This window comes from Equus quagga, chromosome 3, assembly GCF_021613505.1.
Source record: "Equus quagga isolate Etosha38 chromosome 3, UCLA_HA_Equagga_1.0, whole genome shotgun sequence".
In the NCBI taxonomy this organism is placed as follows: Eukaryota; Metazoa; Chordata; class Mammalia; order Perissodactyla; family Equidae; genus Equus; species Equus quagga.
The window spans coordinates 62,156,656-62,178,328 of record NC_060269.1 but is presented as its reverse complement, the minus strand read 5'-3'; the positions used below and the strand labels follow the sequence as shown (position 1 = coordinate 62,178,328).

The following is a 21,673-nucleotide window of genomic DNA, read 5'->3' as shown; positions in this document are numbered from 1 at the left end:
GCCCGGAGTCAATGTGAGCGGGACTCTCCACAGGCAGGTGTACAGGGAGATGCAAAGAAATTGGTATCATTACTGCAACAGTCAACCACATGAGACAAACATGTTGTATATCAGACATGTTTTCTTGAGGGAAAACATTAAAAGCCAGGCTCTAATGAAGGGATTGGCAAACTGTGGCTTGCAGACTAAATCTTGCCCACTGCTTGTTTGTGTAAATAAGGTTTTATTGAAACAAAGCCATACCTATTTATTTATATGTTATCTATAAATGCTTTCATGCCACAGTGGAAGAGCTGAGTGGATGTGACAGAGACTGTATGGCCTGCAAAACCTGCAATATTTATGATCTGGCTTTTTATAGAAAAAACAGTTTGCTGACCAGGTTAGGCAGATACCCCCATGGCAAATTCTAGCTCAAATACTAGATAACCTCTCTGGATTTTTTTTTTTATTTCTGACCTTCACAGATTTCTTTTACTTTTCTTCCAGCTCAGGTAACATTTAAAACACATTTTTTTTCTCTTTAATTTCTTTTGTTTTTAAAATAAAGATGGTGTATATTTAAGGTGTACAACATGATGTTTTGATATACATAGTGAAATGATTACTATAGTCAAGCTAACTGACATGTTCATCTCCTCACAGACTTTTTTTGTGGTAAGGGTACCTTTGATCTACTCTCTCAGCAAATTTCAAGTATACAATACAGTATTATGAACTATGCCACCATTGTGTACATTAGGTCTCTAGAATAATTCATCCTACATAACTGAAAGTTTGTACCCTTTGACCATTATCTCCCCATTTCCTCCTACTCCTGCCCCTGGTAACCACCATTCTACTCTCTGCTTCTAGAACTTTAATTTTTTTAGATTCCACATATAAGAGAGATCATGTAGGGCTTTTTTTTTTCCCCCCAGGAACACAATCAATGTTCTAAACTGTGTTTACATTGATTGAATAGGTAAATGCAGAAACCAATTAATTTAACTCCGTTTACTTAAAAAAAATTTTTTTTAATTTGAGTTCATAGTAGTTTACATCATTGTGAAATTTCAGTTGTATGTTATTTCTTGTCTGTCACCACATAGGTGCTCCCCTTCACCCCCTGTGCCCACCCCTTATTCCTCTTCCCCTGGTAACCACTGAACTGTTTTCTTTGTCCATGTGTTTGTTTATATTCCACATATGAGTGAAATCATCTGGTGTTTGTCTTTCTCAGTCTGGCTTATTTCGCTTAGCATAATTCCCTCTAGGTCCTTCCATGTTGTTTCAAATAGGATGATTTTGTCTTTTTTTTATGGCTGAGTAGTATTCTACTTGTATATATACCATGTCTTCTTTATCCCATCATCGTACGATGGGCACTTGGATTGTTTCCATGTCTTGGCTATTGTGAATAGTGCTGCAATGAACATAGGGATGTGTATGTTGCTGCAATGAACTCAGGGATGCGTGTGGATTGTTGATTTCAGGTTGTTTGGGTAGATACTCAGTAGTGGGATAGCTGGGTCATACAGTATTTCTATTTTTAGTTTTTTGAGGAATCTCCATACTGTTTCCCATAGTGGCTGCACTAGTTTGCATTCCCACCAACAATGTATGAGGGTTCCCTTTTCTCCACACCCTCTCCAACATTTATTATTTTTAGTCTTAGTGATTATAGCCATTTTAACAGATGTAAGGTGGTATCTTAGTGTAGTTTTGATTTGCATTTCCCTGATGATTAGTGATGTTGAGCATCTTTTCATGTGTTTATTGGCCATCTGTATATCTTTTTTGGAAAAATGTTTATATCCTCTTCCCATTTTTTGATTGGACTGTTTTTTTGTTGTTCAGTTGTGTGAGTTCCTTGTGTATTATGGAGATTAACCACTTATCGGATATGTGATTTGCAAATATTTTCTCCCAATTGATGGGTTGTCTTTTTGTTTTGATCCTAGTTTCTCTTGCCTTGCAGAAGCTCTTTAGTCTGATGAAGTCCCACTTGTTTATTTTTTCTTTTGTTTCCCTTGTCTGAGAAAACAGAGATCATGCAGGTTTTTTTTCTGTGCCTTATTTTACTTAGCATTACGTCCTCCAGATTCATCCATGTTGTCGGAAATGTCAGGGTTTCCTTTATTTTTAAGGCTGAATAATATTCCGTTGTATATGTATAACCATGTCTTCTTTAGCCATTCCTCCGCTGATGGACACTTAGGTCGTTTCCATATCTTGGCTGTTATGAACAGTGCTGCAGTGAACCTGGGAACACAGATATTTCTTCAAGATACTGATTTTGTTTCCTTTGGCTATATAACCAGAAGAGAAGTTGCTGGATCATAGGATAGTTCTGTGTTTAAATTTTTGAGGAACGTTCATACTGTAAAACACATTTTTTTAAAGTATAGTTTATACACTATCTTAAGAGTTCTTAATTGGGAGGGTTTATCTAGATATATAGTCCACCATGTTGACAGTATTGGAATTGAAAAATATGTAAACAGTTTTATCTTTCTAAAATAAAGGTTTGAATTGGCGTCATTTGTGCTGGGCCCTCTCAGCTCTCAGGGCCCTGGGAATGAAGGCGGTGGAGGAGTTGGAGAATGAGAGTTTGTTCAATAATGAGCATGTTGATTTGTTTGCTACAGTACGAATTCTGATTTTTAAATGAAATTTGAGCTGTGCAACAATGAAAATATTATAAAAATCTACATATTCTTGTTTTTCTTTCCTCTAGAGAAGAATGGAAATATTCTAATTGGTGTTGAGAATGTGGAATGTCAAACAAATGTTTTAATGGTTAATCCATGTTTTTTTCGTTGCTTCTCTTTCAAAATTAAACAAATGCTTACGCAGAGCTATAAATAGAGAGAGCCAGATGAACCCGGGAGATTGCCCAGGTGTGTCCTCTTAAGTCTCAGGAACGGAAATGAATGGATTCCTTCCTGTAATTGCAGACATGACTTAATAGCCTAAGAGGAAAAGTTGCTCAGAAAATCCCCAAGTATCTGCTACTGATACAGTTATTCTCCACCAGCAAAATGCTGACGACCAGTCAGAAGATCGGGAGTGCTTGTTTGCTCAAACTCTTCCTGTTCAACTCCTGCCTTCACAATGACAACAGGATAATTTCCCTTTGTTGACCTCCTACTGTGTACCAGATGCTAGGACACGCGCTTTCTGAATCTTTGCTTTTTTTTCCCATCTAATCTTCCCAACAGCCCCATGAAGCGTCTCAGGTTCTGTCTTGTGAAGAGGAGAGTGTTGAGGCTCAGAGAGGAAAAGTGACTTACCCAAGGTCATCTGTAGCAGGAATCCCAACCTCATTAGCTTGCAGCTCAAAGTGGACGCCATTGACCATGGTGTAAGTCACCCAGCTGTCATCGTGTCCCAGGGACTCTCCATTCATCTTTTCACACTTCCCTTCACCAAGTCACACAATCTCTTTCATGTCTGTCCCTCTACTGTGCTTTTTAATATATTTTTGTGCTTTTTAATGGTTACTAAGGAAAATTGCAAGCAGTTTTTTTTTTTTTGTCTTTCTGATGCTTAGAAGGAAAAAGGACAAACCCTTTTAAGATACAGTTCATGCAAACAGCCGGTGTGTTAGCGGCCTGTAGCAATGGTGAAGTACAGAAACCACGGAGGCTGGTAAAGAACTTGCTGTTTGATGTGAGCACTGCCTGCTAAGTTAGCGATGGCATCGGGAAGCATGGTTGTCATGGAAACGTGTTCCTGATTGGGAAGAGATAGTTATAGGGTCTTACCCAGACACAGAAGGAGAGATGATTTCTTTCCCCAGGCTTTTTTGTTCTGATCATGAAAGGGAAAAACAAAAAGGCAGAGAGAAGCTGTGATAGAAAGGTCCCTCTGGCACAGAAGTGATAGAGCCTCAGGTCCCTGGGAATAGCAGGGAAGGAGAACAAACAAGGTCCCTAGCTAGAGTAATTATGGTAACCAGCTAATTAAAGATTTTTGACTGAGGAGAGGATGAGGAGACAGAAGGCAGGTTATACTGGTGAGGCCTCCCCTCTGAGGCCTCGGGTGCTCAAAGCCTTGTTGAACAAGTCAGCCCTGAAGGAGTCTGCCTTGCAAGAAAAACCAAGTCTCCGCTAAGATGCGGAGTAATAATTGCTGAGGTTTTGTGTGAGAGAAATACTAGTCTCTGCTCCAGTATTTGCATTAATTTCAAAATTGCTTGCTCTTGTAATTAAGTTTGTAAAACTTTGGTCACAATCAGGGGTCTTTTGTAAAGGTATTTATTTATTTATTCACTCATTCAAGAGAAGAAGGCTAAGGACCTGGACTGCGTGCCGGATTCCTTCTCTCATACCGCAGTACACTTGAGCCTAAGGTATCATTTGGTTTCCTGGGGCAGGTGCCAGAATTATAGGAGTAGCACTCTGGAGGGGGTTCCCAAAATCCACAGGGCTAGCTCTGTCACTCCCCCGAGCTCCCACCCCCAACTTTCACATGATAACGAATGTCATAGCTTCCACAAGCATCGTCTTGGCACACAGGTGGGTAATCACAAGTCATGAAACCAGACCATTGGACGAAGTTTGTCATGTGCACTCGCTAGTGGGTATGCACAGCTCAGGGGATGAGTGAGCAAGTGAGCGTGCAGGTGGCTGTAACAGCAGGCTTATATCCAGACAGGATGTATGTTAATTTCTGAATGGTATTTCTGTGTGGCTGCTGATGGGTTGGTGATTCTGAAACCTAAGCTGGCGTTGCAGTTAGGCATGTAGAAAAGATATAGGGCTTCTAGTGACAGCCAGGAGAGGAGGTGACCCCCATGGTGACACACGGATAGAGTTGGCTCTGACATGTAAGCAGAACTTTCATTAATGGCTCACCAGTGGGTCTGTGACGTGCTATGATCTGTGTGAGACCTGAACCTGCCATGTGTAAAAGGTACAAGCAGACAACGGTTCCTCAAGAATTTGCAGTAAAGTTGCCCTTTGAGAAGGAAGCATAACCTAAGCCTGTAAAGCATCAGAGTGGAGAAGGCAGTCACTTAGAGGAGGGCTTGGCTTCCAGGTCCCTAGGACCTCATGGAATGCCCTGACATATGCGAAAGGGAGAAGAGAGGACCTCAGCAGGGAGGCTGGGCAGCCAGGACAGCCTGGGAAAGGGGGAGTCCTGCTGGCACTTTATGGGGTGCTCTGTAAGGTCTGGCTGCTGGACAGACTCCCCGAGCCTGACACCGTGACGCTTCTATCACTAACTCCTCTTGTTATGATCCACACTCTAGAAACTTGTCATCTTTTGTTCTCCCTTGGAGATTATTTCAGAAAGAAGATACAATGAGAGCAGGTTGGTCAGCCAGACAGTTCTAATTCTCATTTCAGATTCAATTAAATGCCAGTCTGAGATGTGTATCTCAGTCTATTGTGAGTTTAGGCTACACAGGTCATTCTCGCCAGATTGGATTAACCTTGGGTTGAATTAAATGATAAAAATGGAATTTTGGCCTTCAAAGCTGAGAGTCAGAAGCCAGACTTCTAGGATTTTCCAAAGGCTGTGATTGCCTCTTTGCATTTCCCTGGAGACTCCGTGACCCTCACGTGTGTCCATCATGTCATTGAAATCTGTTTTAGAAGTGACCATCCTCCTGTTAGCAGCCACTTCAACTTACCTTCCTCGGATCCCTCAATTAGCACTGAACCTGGAGCTCACAGGCTGAGACAGTTGCCTCTCCCACATGTTTTAGGCCTGAATTCGGAGTCCTCTGAGAGCTGCCCACCACCAGCTCTTGCACCAAGAACCCAGTCTCAGCTTGGATGCAGTGGAGCATCCCTCACAGCCACTGTCAGGCCTCCGTTTCTTGCTGTGTTTCAGATCTGTCTCCAGGAGATGTGCTAAGAAATAATTGGAGTCTTAGTGGCCGCTGTTCTGTTTCTAAATTGATTTCCAGGGATTTATTCATTCATTTGCTGTTTCTTAAAAGCCATATGCCTGACTCTAGCAAACCCATGGAAATCTGGAATGGTAGCCATGAAGACCCTAAATTTCATATAGGCTTTCCTGAATAAATTAAATACACCATTTATTGGGAATGTACCACATGCAAGACATTGTGCTAGGTGCTAGGGGAGGGTTCTTTCTGATGCAAAGTTGAATATTGCTAGTACCTGTCTTCCAGAATCCTTTCTCTATGGTCAAATAAAGCTTCTTCTTTCACATTTATTTGAAAGAGTTACGCTGACCCTGGCTTTCTCTTTACACACATAAACACACACATGTGTGTGCACACACATACACACAAACACACAAACTCCCCCAAACGTTTGTTATGCAAACCAGCTGATTAACTGGCTGTTGCTTTACTACGTTGATTTTAGAAGTAATTGAGCTATTCAGATTCCTGAATACCCTGATAGAGAATTATTCTTACATTTTGTAATAACAGCTATACAGATGAAAATATGAAAAGACATTCTGCAATGGGTAAGCATTCTGGGTTAATTTCAGTGCATTAGCCTAATACACAAATAACCCCATTTCTGGCAAGAAAACCCAGGATGTTCATTCACTGGGTAATATCTTTTCGTATTTTGCTTACAGATGTTCAGAACAATTCCATGTTTATTAGTCTATTCATAAGCTCTTAGAAATCTGCACAACCACGTGGCACCAAAACCAGAAGCATGAAAGAGACTCTATAACTTTTTCTCATAAGTGAGATTTATACAATCACCACGGAAAACCTGAGGCCCAGACACGTTCTTTGTCAACAGAATACTCTGGTGGAGTTTCAGGCAGTGTGTTCAACAGAAGTCCCAAGTAGGAGCCTGGGTCTGGGAGGAGCAGACTGTGGGGGCCCTCACGTCACCTTCCAGTGGTGTCGATGCCCAGGCCATTTCACTGCCTGGACTCGGTTACCTCTCCTGTAGAATGAAGGGAGTGCTGCTTTATGAAGCCAGCAGAGTTGTGGTGAGGTTCTTATTTGAAAATAAAATTATTTTAGATCAGAAGTACTCTAGAAAATGAGGGCATACACTTTCTGTCACTCAGGGTCTTGGGCATGTTAAAGATAAAAGTGATGCATCATGAAGCTTCGCTTGGCGGAGGACTGGGGTCAGCTCACAGAATGTGCACGTGGTAGGACAAATGGAAGCCATTTTCTTCTTTTCCTCTTCTCTGTTCTTAGAGGTCATATCCACCCCCTTCTACAAATTCATATCTTTATTTCCTTGATGCTTAAGAGCTCTAACAAAGCATTGAATAATTTCCCCCTAATACAAATCAACTCAGTATACTTTTTTAGTTTGACTTCATTTCTGAAGTGTTTGGGTGGATGTACATGTCTATGTATCTTACATGAGGTTAATGATCCCATTCTTCAAAGTAGTGATGAGTTCTGTTATTAGCAGATTTTACCAAGCAATGTAAAATTCTTGATAAATTCCTTGCAGACTACATTAAATCTCTTTTTTAGTGCATAGTAAGTCTTATTGTACTCATTTCAATGTCAGTCAAGGTAAATTACTAAGTTATTGACATATTCCTGAAAATGCGAGAATTCTGGTGTTCAGTTCTTGCTCTAAGCAATTTGATGGCTTTTTGCTTCTCTTATATTAGACATAAAATTGACCTTAAACTTGTAGCAGGTGGGATGAAAATGCTTCTCTCTCTCAAACCACTGGGCAGAAAGCAAGCTCTGAGGTCGGGAGTCCTATGGCTGTTGGTTATAACCCCTTGGACCAAATACAACTCCTCCATCCAACTCATCCACATAGCTATTCAAGACAGAATAGTTCAGTGAGTGGACCCATTGCCTGAAAGGACAAAATAGAGGTCATGGGAAAATTGCTGGTTTTGTTTATTTTCTAAGCTTCAATCACCAGAAAAGATAAGCTTGGCTTCTTGACAAGGGGCATCCCTCTGAAGAGCTGACATCAGGAGTTCTAGGGCATAGGTCATGGGGGGTCATGGCATTTCAGACCTAGAGGGGACTTAATCATCTTCTAATCCAGTGACTTTCAAAGTCGGGGACCAGAGAACCCTCGAACTCCAGGAAGATGCTTCAGGCGTTCCACCAGTAATGAAGTGTTTTAACCTAATAACAAAGATTTAAGCTGCTTGGAGAACTCATTCACCCTTCTAGATATATAGTGTGGCTATGGTTAATATTTCATTAAAAAAAGTTCTTGGGGCTGGCCCCGTGGCCGAGTGGTTAAGTTCGCGCGCTCCGCTGCAGGCAGCCCGGTGTTTCGTTGGTTCGAATCCTGGGCGCGGACATGCCACTGCTCATTAAACCACGCTGAGGCAGCGTCCCACATGCCACAACTAGAAGAACCCACAACAAAGAATATACAACTATGTACTGGGGGGCTTTGGGGAGGAAAAGGAAAAAATAAAAAAAAAATCTTTAAAAAAAAATAAATTAAAAAAAAAAGTTCTTGAAAATTTTTGGAAACCATGAGACTACTTTCTTTTTCAGATAAGGAAACTGAGGCTGAGAGAGAGTGATTCGGGAGAAAGATTTGAGAAGAAGGGTTGAAAATTTGTTTGTCTTCCCAGATTGTGGTGTTGCTAGAATCCTAAAAGGAAGTTGAAATCTGTGTCTATTATGCCCTTTTAAGTGAGGATGGAGATCAAGGAATCAGAGTGGAGGTGGCTTTTGAGTTTGAAATGTTAAGGTATCAAGAGATCAATATTCTTGTCAACTAGGTCCTGGTTATCTTTTCAGTAAGACTGGATTTTTTTTTCCCAAAATTTGAGTACTGATGTTTTCTAATAGAGAGTCCTGATGTCTGCTGGATGCTCCAAGTGCTGTCTGCTACAGCCAGGAGCAGAGCTGAGGGTGTGGCAGGAGAGCCTGCAGGAGCCTCTCTTGTTCACCAAAGCTTTGGCATCTCTTGCTTCCCCCAGACCTAGGGATGAGGAAGGAAATCATTAAACAAGAGAGTATGGTTGTCTCATTCTATTTCAAAGCTGCAGATCTGGTTTCCAGCCTGGGCTGCAGACCTCCAGGGCCTGCAGAGTTAGGACAAACAGTCTGCAAATTGATTTGCCCACTAAGCATGGCCTGGAGATCTTAATAATCCTCTCACTCACATCTATTTCCGGTTTTCAATCTGTAAGGGAGACAACATCGTGATAATTAAAGTATGCATTTGGTCAGTGTTACTGAACTCAGAACAGCTTTTTGTCATCACATGTGTCCTTCATCCCTGGATTCTAAAATTGCAGCAAGTGTGCTGGGGGCTCTTATGCTGCATCTTGACAAAATCAAGTGGTCTGTCATGCTCATATAGGGATGGAACTATCATGCTAAAGGGTTGCTCAGAGATCCCAAAGCTGAAACAAAATAGACAGAAGCACACTTTGCTAGAGATATTTCGAGTTTGCCAAAATATTTCAGTCCAGCATTAGGCCTCACGGAGGATGGGGATTTTCTATAGCTTCAAAGGACGGGAAGCTGGTAAGCACCAAAGCCGGAGGCACACATGCCGGCTGGCCTCACACAGCAAAGGAAGCACTCCCACCTTTCCTTGCTTGTCGGGTCTATTGGCCAAACATTCCAGTTATGTCAGTGTATGTTCTTTGTCCTTTAAGTGGGGGCTGTGGTGACTGAATTTTGGTGATTTATAGATTCCCTGAAGACTGTTGCAGTTTCATTATATTCTTCATATGACCTTGATATTTTCGTATTCCTTAGCTGGTTTGGCTGTTTAATCCACCTCTTTCTCTGAGCAGCTTAAATCACTGCTGAGAACAGGTGTGGTGGTCAAAGGTCAACAGACCGACCGACTTTAAGTAGTTAAAATGTGTTGCTATTTCAGCACATCTGATGGCAAGATTCTAATAGGCCATTTAAATGGAAAATAAATTAAATGTAAAGGAAACATAATAAAAACATTTCTTATAAAAGGTTTTTTTCATTGTTTCAGGATTATATTCTCAAAGATTTAGAAGGGGGATGAAGAGGAACTTGCTATAGCAAGCAAGTTCTTAAGACATAATTGCAAAAGCAGTTGATGAATGTGTCTGCACTGATATTTTCAAATCACATATAATGGAGCCATAGTGTAATAAGAGAAAATAACCTTACAGGGGGTGGAGCTTCTCTAGGATTTTATGTGATACTCTGGGTCTTAATTACTTCCTAATGACTGACAATTTTTAGAGCCTCAGAATGAGATTTCTGTTTTTTTTTTCTAAGTTACATTAAAAATAAATATCTGGGTCAATTACTGCCCCATCTGCCAAGTTAAAATTGCAACAAGAGGGACTCATGAAAACACGGTTGCCCGTCCTGTGAGCGAATCGCCCAGTAGGATTCGAGCAGCTTCCACAGAGGTCACTGCTGTTTGCCAGGCCTCCTTCCATTTGCCAGGACCTCATCAGCATGTGAATCAGTTACAGACCACTGAGCCCCCTCAGCTGTGGACTAGGCTTTGCTTCATAAATCCTGGCCTCTGAGGCGTGGAATTGCAGGGTCTGTCAGCAGCACCGAGGGGCGGAACGGATCCCAGCGTCCTCAGTCTTTGCAAACGAGAGCTGGTCTCTGTGGCAGAGGCTTCTGGGGAGGACTGGTTATTCACAACGGGGTTGGGACCCTTTCCTTCCTAGTTGTCTCCTTCCTCTTCTTGTCTGTCATTTCCTCCTCCCCCTCTTCCCCTTCCCTCTTTTTCTCCTTTCCTCTAGTTAAGGATACGTTGCTTTTCTACTCCGATGCTATTATGATGATGATAGTCCTAAAAAAATCACCAGAACTGATGCTCATCTTAGGTTTAGGACGGTTTGTAACTGAATACTCTCAACAGATGTTACAATAGTAGCTTATATTAATTGCTAGTTTATGGAATCTACAAAACAGTTCACAGGCTGATCTGTGTCACAGGCCTGTGGGATGGAGAGAGTGGCATTGTGCTCGCACTCACAACAGTGCAAAGCGCTGGGGGGACAGCAAGTTGCTCAGTGTGGCTCCAGCTAATTAGAGGCACTGACAGTCTCTTCTGATGGTATTTCCTTTGAAAAGAAAAACAGACTGTTCAGACTATTTTCATGTGTCTTTCTTATGCATTTTAGGACACTTTAAAAGATATTAAATTAAGCTGTGAAGTTCTTGTAGGAATAAACTGGAATTTTGAAAATCATTTATTAAAAAAATCTGGTGGTCTGGAGCTATTTAGATGAACTTAGTTCAGCTATTTAGATGAACTTACTTGATCTATAGAAACATGGATTTCTTTTTCTTTTAGTTGGATGGATCTTTGAGGTCATCTGTTCCAGTGATTTTTGGAACTTTTATTAAGCATTAGAATCTTAAGATAAAAATTTTGCATAAAAGTCATTAATATAAAAACACAGTGTCCAAAATAATTTGATTCCCCCTACACTGTCTTCATTCTTCGAGCTGAGGAAATGCCTCCTTGGAGCCCACAAGGAGCTAAGTCTAGAAAGCAGTTGAGGACCAGGAACAACTTTCTTTCTGGGCTGAAACACCTGGCTGAAGATCCCCCCGCCAGCCCCGCCCAACACCCTTGCCTGCTTTAAGGCTGTGCTCTGAAAGTTACAGAAATCCCCAGGATTGTCAGGGAGGCCATCCAGAGAAAACGTGCCGGGAGGCGTGAGAAAGCCGTTTGCATACTCTGCCTTCTCCGAGATGTTCCCAGGTACTGGAATGGACCCAGGATCCCTAAGCATAGGTGTTTTTGTGTGAGTTCCAGCTCTCACGGCAGAGGGTCCCAGAGCATCCAGTTTCTCCCAATCACTTGTCCTCCTTCAATTTTCAATTTCAGTTCTGGCTCCTTGAGCGAATTTATTTTGAAGCCCCCCTCCCCTCCTCAGTCATGGGTGGTGAGGAGCTGTTAGCTTCCGTAACCACCCCTGCCCCTGTCGACAGACCTGCTTTCTCCTGAAGGGTGGGTTGACAAAAAGTCATAGGTGTCTGAACTGGTGTATTTCTGTGCATAAGAAGAAAACCTCTGTCACCTTGTTTAAGGCTTGTTAGGTTGTATTTGATAGTTTGAAAATGCTCCAGGGAAAACCATCTGTCCACTTTTGAAAGTCAAGGTTGTAAAATGGTGAAGTCACATACCAGGGGTTGGGGGGTGGATGGGCGTTGAGAAGAAATTATCTTTTTTTGATCTTTAATAACTTTTTAAAATTAATTAACTTAATTTTTTAGAGCAGTTTTAGTTTTGCAGAAAAATTAAGAGGAAGGTACAAAGATTTTCCATATACCTCCTGTCCCCACGAACACATAGCCTCCCCCACTATCAACATCCCACTCCAGAACAGTACATGTGACAGTTAATGAACCTACACTGACACACTGTTGTCACCCAGAGTCCATAGTTTACATGAGAGTTCGCTCTTGGTGTTGTCATTCTGTGGGTTTGGACAAATGTATAAGGACATGCGTCCACTTTTATAGTATCAGACAGAGTAGTTTCACTGCCCTAAAAGTCCTCTATGCTCCACCTACTCATCCCGCCGTCCTTCCCCTTAACCCCTAGCAACCGCTGATCTTTGTCCTATCTCTGTAGTTTTGCCTTTTCCAGTTGTCATATAGTTGGAATCATACAGTATACAGCTTTTTCAGATTGACTTCTTTCACGTAGCAATGTACATTTTAGTTTCTTCCATGTCTTTTTGTGGCTTGATAGCTCATTTCTTTTTAGTGCTGAATAATCTTCCATTGTCTGTTGTCTAGATGTACCACGGTTTACCCATTCACCTCCTGAAGGACATCTTGGTTGCTTCCAAGTTTGGGCAATTATGAATAAAGCTGCTATAAACCTACGAAGCTGGTTTTTAACCACACAGTAGAGAGATTAATGCAGGAACTCTGGGTGGGGGTGTCCAGAGGCCTGGGTTGAAGGGACGTTCCACCAGAGAGGATTTCTATTAGCTAACGCCAGCAACTTGGGGACTTTATCCCCAAGAAGCGCTTTAAATTAAATTCTTTACTTGAATTTTTTTGTGGGCCACAGAGGTACAAGAATTCGGACAGCAGGCCTGTGTGGTGGCTGGTGGTCATCACATCCTAGGGAAGCAGCTTTCCTGTCTCCTCAGAGCGCCAGCGCTGAGATAGGCAGGCGTCCGCGCTGCCCTGTCCATGGGCCAGGTGTTCTCTCTGTTCAGCCTTCTGCTGAGAGTGTAGCCTCTTGGAGTGCCACCTCTCTGGGGATGGATGTTTCCTATTAGATTCCTCACTTTGGGGAGCTGTAGGCTTCATCTGCTGCCCTCCTTCCCCCACCCCAAGCAGCTGCCAAAGTAGGTTTAGAAGAAACCCCCAGAACTTTGGATCTTGGGTCCTTCCTGGGATTCTTATTTTCACCTTGTTTTTGGCTTCTGCATGTTTTTTCTTTCATATTAGTTAGTGAAGAATTTTTAAAGGGTGGAAAAACATATTTTACCCAACATTTTAGTTGTATCAGACAGGAAGATTGCTTAAGATGTTGACATGCCTTATTCTTGGCCAGGAGTGTTCTGAGGAGCGGTTAGTGCTCAGACACAAACGAAGGGTGGTGGGATGTGGGAACACCATTGTCCTTGGGCATGACTAGGCTCCTGCCTGAGCAGATGGAAAAGTGACTTAGAAGGGTCCTTGGGTAGCTTAGAGGTAAGAGGAAGATGGCGGGCCTTTTCCAGCTCCAAGCAAAACAGTGTAATTAAACATGGAATACCCTTCACCAGGAACATTTAATCTTAAAGGCCTTGGGTCTCGCTGCACTGGGCAGCTTAGATTTTCCATCAGTTCACGTGTTCTGTTCTGTTTCTGTCTATCAGCCTTTTTCATTTGTTTTAAATTACTGCACCTGTATGGCCTACCCTTTGAGTATAGGTGTTAAATATGAACAATTTTATCTCAATAGTAGGGCTAATTTCTCTACGCTTTGATGAGAAGTAGAGTCCTATTTTGAAGTGGACTTGTCTTGAGCCAAAAATTCACCCTCTTCCCTAAGACATAATTTTATTTTTCTGTGTATTAGAAAACACACTCCTGTGTGCCTCCCCTACTCTCAATACTCTATTCAACACCACTGCGCTTCTGACACCAGATGTCTGGGTTTTCCACACATCAAGCAATTTCACCACACCAGCTGGGTGTCCTACAATTCACTTTGATTCCGATACTAGTTATCTGGAGTTAGCATAAGGTCCAACAGGTTATGGGCTCAGTCCCACAAAACTGCCCCCACTTCAGGTGCCAGTCACAAGTCCCAGATTGTCACCTGTACTTCTGACTGACCAGCTATAAATCAGGGTGTCCATGATCTCCTCCTTGGGTTCAGTAATTTGATGGAATGGATCATAGAACTCAGGGAAGCACATACATTTCCTGGTTTATTATAAAGAATGTAATAAAGAATATGAATGAGTAGCCAGATGAAGAGATATATAGGACAAGGTCCAGAAGGGTTCTGAGCACAAGAGCTTCTGTCCCCGTGGATTTAGGGGTGTGCCACCCTCCCAGCATGTAGATGTGTTCACTAACCCAGAAGCTCTCCAGAGCCCATACTTTGGGGATTCTTATGGAGGCTTCATCACAAAAGCACGGTCCATCATTAACTCAGTCTCCAGCCCCTCTCTCCTTCCTGGAGGGTGGGGGGTGGGGCTGAAAGTTCCGAGCTTCTAATCATGACTCGGTCTTTCTGGTGACCAGCCCCCATCCAGGAGCCAACCAAGATTCACCTCAAAGATACTCCTATAATCCAGGAAATTGCAAGGGATTTAGGAGCCCTATGTCAGGAACTAGGATCAAAGACCAAATATTAGAACAAGAGATGCTCCTAGTGCCCTATCACTTAGAAAATTACAAGGGTTCTAGGAGCTCTGTGCCAGGAACAGGGGCTGAGGCCAATATATATTTTTCTGTTATTCCACATTCTGACTGGACATTCTCGATGTGACTGATCTCTCTAGCCAGATCAATACAGCAGAAGAGCAAGTGTAAGCATTTCTTGTTTAGAAGTAGTAGGTGAGATTATGAGATTACCGCCTACACATTTTGATGGTCTTTAAATATGAGATTGGAGAAAGAAAAATGATGGCCGATATTTTTGCATGCTTGCCATGTGCCAGGCATAATTCTAAACTCTTTACATGCAGCGATTTCTTCACTGCTCATAACAGCTATCTGAGGGGGTACTAGTATGCCTATTTTAAAGACAAGCAAATTGAGGTACAGGGAGATTATCTGATTTGTCTGAATCGACATCACCAATAAATGGCAGAGCCAGAATTGACACTTCAAAGATCAGTCTGTGTCTAGAGTCCTTGCTTTTTACTAGGTTTCTCTAAAAGAGAATTAGAAAGTATAAATAGTTACAATGAAAAGAACTGTATCTTCAGGAAGCTACATAACAACTTCTCAAAATAAGAAAAACTAAATACTCCACTAATTAGTTCACAGCCATTCGGGAAGCAGAATTTGTTATTACATAAAGTCTCCTCTCCACTGGACTGTATTTTCTCGGAGGACGGGGACCGTATCTCTTCATCTCTCTACTCCCACAGCATCCAGAGCAGTGCCTTGCACTCAGTAGGCTCTCAGTCAACGTCGGCTGAGTAAGTCAGGTCGGGGTTGGGTGCTCTCATGTATTAAATGAGTCAGAGGCTGCAGATGCAGCTTGAAAGTTTTGGGAAGGCCTTGGGACACTTGGAGTGAGCCCTGAGCGATCCCCTCACAGGCTGCAGCTCTTTCCTGATGGTTTAGGTCAAACCAGGCTTTGCCTCAGATTTTCCAGTAGAAGACTTGTCAATTATCTAAGAAATTTAAAAAAAAATTCAGATCTATATGTTCATATGTTGCCTTTGACCCTTCAAATCTAGTGAAGTTCTCAATACCCTGAAAAAAGTGGGCTAAGCTCTAAGGCCACTTACTGGTGATGATGAGTGAATTTAAAGTGACCCCTGCATCAGCCTCTGTTGAAGTGCAGCAAGGTGACAATCTGTCACAGGCAGTTCCTGCAGTGACAAACTCACATTTGGTTAGCTTCTGGTGTACATTCTCAACACTGAACCTATAAAGTGGAATCCAATTACATGAGGAAGAGTCAGTGCTCAGATTGGTGAAAGGAACCTATAAAACTTGTCAGGAAAATGGTTCATTCAGGTGGTAAAGGATAGACTTCAGGGTGAAAACAGGTATTTAGGGACCCGTATCTTTCTGCGGTCTGTAGTGATCTGCTTCTCTCTCCCCCATCCTCGGGGTGAGATTCATAAGTTACTGTCCCTCCCTCGTTCTCTTCCTGTGTCTATCGAGTACCCATCAGGTGAAAAGCGTTCTTCTGGGCATTTGGAAAGTTAAGAAAAGAATATCTCGAATAGTCTACTCCAGGAATATATACTCTAGAAGGGACTATAGGACTAAAGGAAAGTGATCTGGGTGTGCTGAGGAGAGGATCAAGCTGCGGTGTTTTCTACTCTTTCCTGTATCCTATCTTCCATATATACATATATTTTTTTTACTGCAACCGCTGCTCTCCTGGGCTTTTCCCTGTGGATTTGTGGCTTTGCTGTGCTCACTGGTGTTCCTGATATTAGTTTCTTTAGGCTTTGTCTGCCTCAACCCCACCAGCAGGCCTCCAGAGATGGTGGATCTGTCTGCCTCACCCTCACCTGGAGGCCCTCATGAGTGGGTGGTTCTACTGCCTTTCCCCCAACAGTAGGCCCCCATGGATGGGTGGTTCTTTTGTCTCACCCTCACCTGTAGCCCCTCATGGATGGATGGTTCTGCTGCCTTGCTTTTACCTGGAGGCCCTCATGGGGTGGTTCTGTCCACCTCACCCCCATCTGGACGTACCCATGGATGAGTGGTTCTGCTGCCTCATCTCCACCTGGAGGACCTCATGGATGGGTGGTTCTGTTGCTCATGGTCCTGCTTTGGTATATGCCCACCTTGACACAGACACTCCAGAGAGGGACCTGGACCTCTTTCCCTGAGATTCTGTACGACACAAAAGTTCCAGAAAAGAAAATACAACCTGGTTATTTAGGTTTCTTTCCAAATTTGGATTGGAAACAAATGCTGCCAAGACAAAATGAACAGAAAAACTCTATGATCTGTCAAAATAAATGGCTAAGAAATGGAAGAAATCAGTGGCTCTGTGTAGGTGAGCCATGGATGAATGAGGCTCGCCCTGTAATGTGGATCAGTTGCAGCAGAATAAAGGCTCCACTTCTAGATGAAGGATCACACATGGCAAGCAAGCTAAAGCTGTTTAATACCACAGTGCCTGTGCCGGGTGTACAGGGCGGGGAATTTGGGTTAGTGATGAAAGTGCAGTGAGAAAGCTCCAGGTAGCCCCAAATCAATGGAACAGAGAAGGAGTAAAGTTTCCATAGGTGAGAGAGAGGGACATGAGAAGACCCCATAAGCGAGGCAGCCCATAATGTCAACAAGCACAGATGAGCTGGTCACGTAGCCTGGAGTTTGAGCAACAGATGGATGGTTCATCGCATAGATTGGATACCTAGGGACTGTGATGCCTGCTAGGAAATCCAAGGACGCATCAGGTTGACCCAATGACAACGTACCTGGGCACAGGTAGCACCAGGGTGCCCAGGATCTGAAAGGGAAGTGAGTAGTAATTTGCACTGATGGGGAGAAAAACAAATGAAATTCAGTAAGGGAATAAAGGCTGTGTGTGTTTTTAAAAAATGTTTCTGTTAAGAGGACTTATTGTCTTTCATTCATCTTTGTAAGACTTGATGTTATTATGTCACTTCTGAATGTTGTAATCATGACATTCAGAGCACTGGAAGAGGAAATAACATTTAGATATTTGATATATATGCAAAATATATTTGAAATAAATTTTCTTAACGCTGAATTTTTTACTCTAAGTACAAAGTGTAAAATAATAACTTTCTTGAAAATAATTAATTATAGAATGTGGTTCAGTTTTCAAAATACATTATAAAATGCAAGATGAAACCTTCGTTTAAAAACCAAATAGTATTAAACTAAAACAAAAATCTTTCTATCTGGTTATATTTGGGTCCCTTTAATAGTGTACCACAAAAGCTATAGTCTGCTCTGATAGCTAACCTTTGCTTTTGGTGATGAAATGAATGAATTGGCGTGTTTTTAAGTTACAACACACTCAGCGTTTTTATATGATTTGGTGTATAGACACGTTCGTGTTAGGAGGTCTCTGTTGAAAGCTTTTTCAGATTCATCACCTGCTCTGAAAGTCACTGTACTCGGTGCCAGGTGCAGTGGTGAGTGGGGCAGATCTGTGTTTGTTTTCATGAAGGTATACACCCCTTACTTTTTTAAAAAACAGACTTTAATTTTTAGAGCAGTTTCAGGTTTACAGACAAATTGAGCAGGAAGCACAGAGAGTTCCTGTGTTATCCTCTGCCCTCCACACATACATTCTGCCTTTTATTAACATCTTGCATTAGTGTGGTACATTTCATATAGTTGATGAGCTGATATTGAGACATTACGATTCGCTAAAGTCCATGGTTTACGTTAGGATGCACTCTTTATTGTACCTTCTATGGGTTTGGGCGAATGTAGTATGACATGTATCTACCATTATAGGATCAGACAGAATAGTACAGCGCCTTAAAAATCCCCTGTGCTTCACCGAGTCATTGCTCCCTTCCCGCCTCCAAATCCCTAGCAACCACTGACTTCTCGCTGTCTGTACTTTTGCCTTGTCCAGAATGTCGTATGGTTGGAATCATACAGTATGTAACCTTTTAAGACTGACTTTTTCACTTAGCCATATGCATTGAAGGTTATTCCATGCCTTTTTTGCCTTCATAGCTCATCTCTTTTTATCACTGAATAATATTCCATTGTAAGGATGTACCATAGTTTGTTCATCCATTCCCCTCTTGAAAGGCATCTTGGTTGCTTCCACTTCTTGGAAATTATTTTAGAAAGCTTCTATAATCATTTGTGTGCAGGTTTTTGTGTGCAAATGAGTTTTCAACTCACTTGAATAAACACCTAGGAGCGTGATTGCTGGACTATATGGTAAGACTATCTTAGCTTTGTAAGAAGCTGCCAAACGGTCTTCCTAAGTGGCTGTACCGTTTTCCTTTCCCATCAGCAGTGAATGAGAGCTCCTCTTGCTCCACATCCTTTCCAGCATTTGATGTTGTCACTGTTTTGGATTTTCGCCATTCTGATAGATGTATAGTGGCATTGCATTGTTGTTTTAATTTGCAATTCCCTAATGAGGTATAATGTTGAGCATCTTCTCATATGCTTTTTTTTTTTGCCATTTGTATATCTTCTTTGGTGAGGTGTCTATTCACATCTTTTCCCTATTTTTTATGTGGGTTGTTTCTTTTCTTAATAAGTTTTAAGGCTGTTTTATCCTTTATCAAATGAGACTTGAAAATATGTCCTCCCACTCTGTGGCTTGTCTTTTCATTCTGTTAAAAGTTTCTTTCACAAAGCATCTATGCCTTTTTAACTGCTTGAGTCAGGCGTGGTAGACCAGAGTGGTTCTGGGAAGGTGGGTTATGGGCCTTCAAAGCAGCCTCTTTTGCTCTGAGTATTCTCCCAGAGAGTCAGTTTGGCCTGATACCCTAATCCTGGCATTCACGCCTGGCATTCCTTTTCACTTGTATCTGTGGACCTCAACACTGGGTTGCACCCATGGCTTCCATTTCTCAGTTTTTGCTCCTTTGGCCATTTTTGTGCTTCCGCTGATTGTAGTCGCTGACCCTGGCTGTGCTCCCAACTTCCACTCATTCTGTTACCTGACTGGGGCCACCCACCCGCCCTGGGCTAGTACTGGTCGTCTTGCCTGCTTATTGGTTTTAGCTTTGTTGATGACAGTTCTTCTTGCCCTACCCTGATGCCTACTATCGGCAAAAGTTATTGTATTTTCAGTGGTTAATTATAAAACCACTTTTAAGTTAGGTGTTTATTACTTTACACGGCTAGACCCAAACTCTTCATTTCTCTCACTCTCAAATTAACTTCTCTTTCTGACTTTGCCATTTTTTTGCGTTAATGGTCTCACTTTTCTAGCAGTAACCCGAGCTGTGAGTCACAGTGTTATCTTTGATTTATCCTTTGCCTTCTTCACATGTAGACAATCGGTGGCCTGCTTCCCAGACCTGAGTCCTCTAATGCCCACCATTCACTCTATCAAAGGACCTACGTTCTACTGTGATGGGGGAAAAAAAGGTGTATTATCCCAGGAAGATATTTATGTATGTCCAGGGATTCTCTTAATGCTGTATACATTTTTATGAAAATCCTGTATCTTCCTATCTGGAAAGATTCTTTGACTTTTTTTTTTTTTTCAGCTCTGAAATGCTTCTCAAGTCTCTTCTTCTCTTTTTTATTCCAGCTGCCACTAGTGTGGATCTGGCTCTGGCTTTAGGGCTGGCCCATTGAGAGGAGCCTCTCCTGGGGCAGGCGTGGAGAGAGAGCTGAGTAGGAGAGTAAGATGGAGAGGACCAGAGAATTTTTCAACCCATCTTATAGTCAGATCTTCACAGCATGATTTTGTTATTCTATTTGAAGTCAATTCTTAGAATATCCAATGCTTTTAGAAATCACATTTGATACAAAACACATTACAAAACTAAGCTTTAGTGATTGTACAAGCTTTCTCATTGCTTATTCATATCATTGTTTCCTCCTCTTGACTCAGGAAAATAATAATTTGATCATATTTTTCTTTACTTTAAAAAATATTTCTTTACAAACTTCAAGTTTTTGTGTCTGCTTGTCATGAGAGGTATGTTTTCCTTTAATGGGCTAATGGTTTATTACAATAGAGAAGACAAAACCCTCCAAATTTATACTAAGGGGTAACTCCAAAGCTTTGACTAAAGAGCTACTCTTCTAAAAGCCAATCTTTTGTTAAAATTCACCCTCAAACTATACCTATAGTGTGATATTCACCCTCAAACTATGCCTGTGTCATTAAGTCACTGCTAAAATGATCTTCCCTTCATCTCCACGAGCTTGTGAGAACTCCAGCCGTCAGCAAGTAGCATTTCATCTCATGTAATGTTATACCGTTTCCTTAGTTGTCCAAAACAACCTTCTCTTTGAATGAAACTATTATAAATTGCATGCACATAGTTTAAAATAATTATAAGATACATGTGACTCCAAGTCTTTTTGTTTTCCCCAGAAACTCAGCATTGAATCTTTTTCAAAGTTTTTATTTTGCAACTTTCCCAGATAGGTTTCAACTCGTTTGTTGGAAGTGTGGCTGTCCGGGCTAAAGCCGGAGTTGCTGGGCAAAGCTGCTCCAGGTTGGGCCCAGGTGGATGCAGCAGGGAGCTGGCTGTCGGGCTGGGCCTGAGCTGCTTGGACAAGCAGGAGTGAGCAGCTGGGCATGACTAACGGCATGGCCGGAGTGTCCAAGGCAGAGAAGGAGAAGGGCATGGGGGGATAGAGGGTGCCTTTTGGAGCACGTGGTTAGTATGTTTAGGTGACTAATTAGTGAGAAACTTTTAGCTTTGATGAATGGGCCAGCAGTACAATCCTGGATATCAAGTCCAAGGAAATAACCTGGGATATACTGCATGGGCGATGTAGAGGGCTCTGGGAAGTCAGTTAAATAGATAGATAGGCCAGTGTATGGAAGAGATTGAAGTGAGAGCCCTCAGAGGGATAGGAGAGTTTAAACCCATCCCTGAGTATGTGCTGCCACTGGAGCTGGAATGAGGCTATGGTCTTGGTAAGTCATGGGTGGCCACTAGATTAGGTCATAACAAACCAAGGTGTTTG

The 21,673-nt window shown here is 42.1% G+C and overlaps 1 protein-coding gene across 3 annotated transcripts in view; it reads left to right on the top strand.

Moving 5' to 3' along the window:
- The window catches only part of MSRA (methionine sulfoxide reductase A), a 385,457-nt gene that overhangs the window by 196,729 nt on the left and 167,055 nt on the right, over window positions 1-21,673 (top strand). The window lies entirely within an intron of this gene.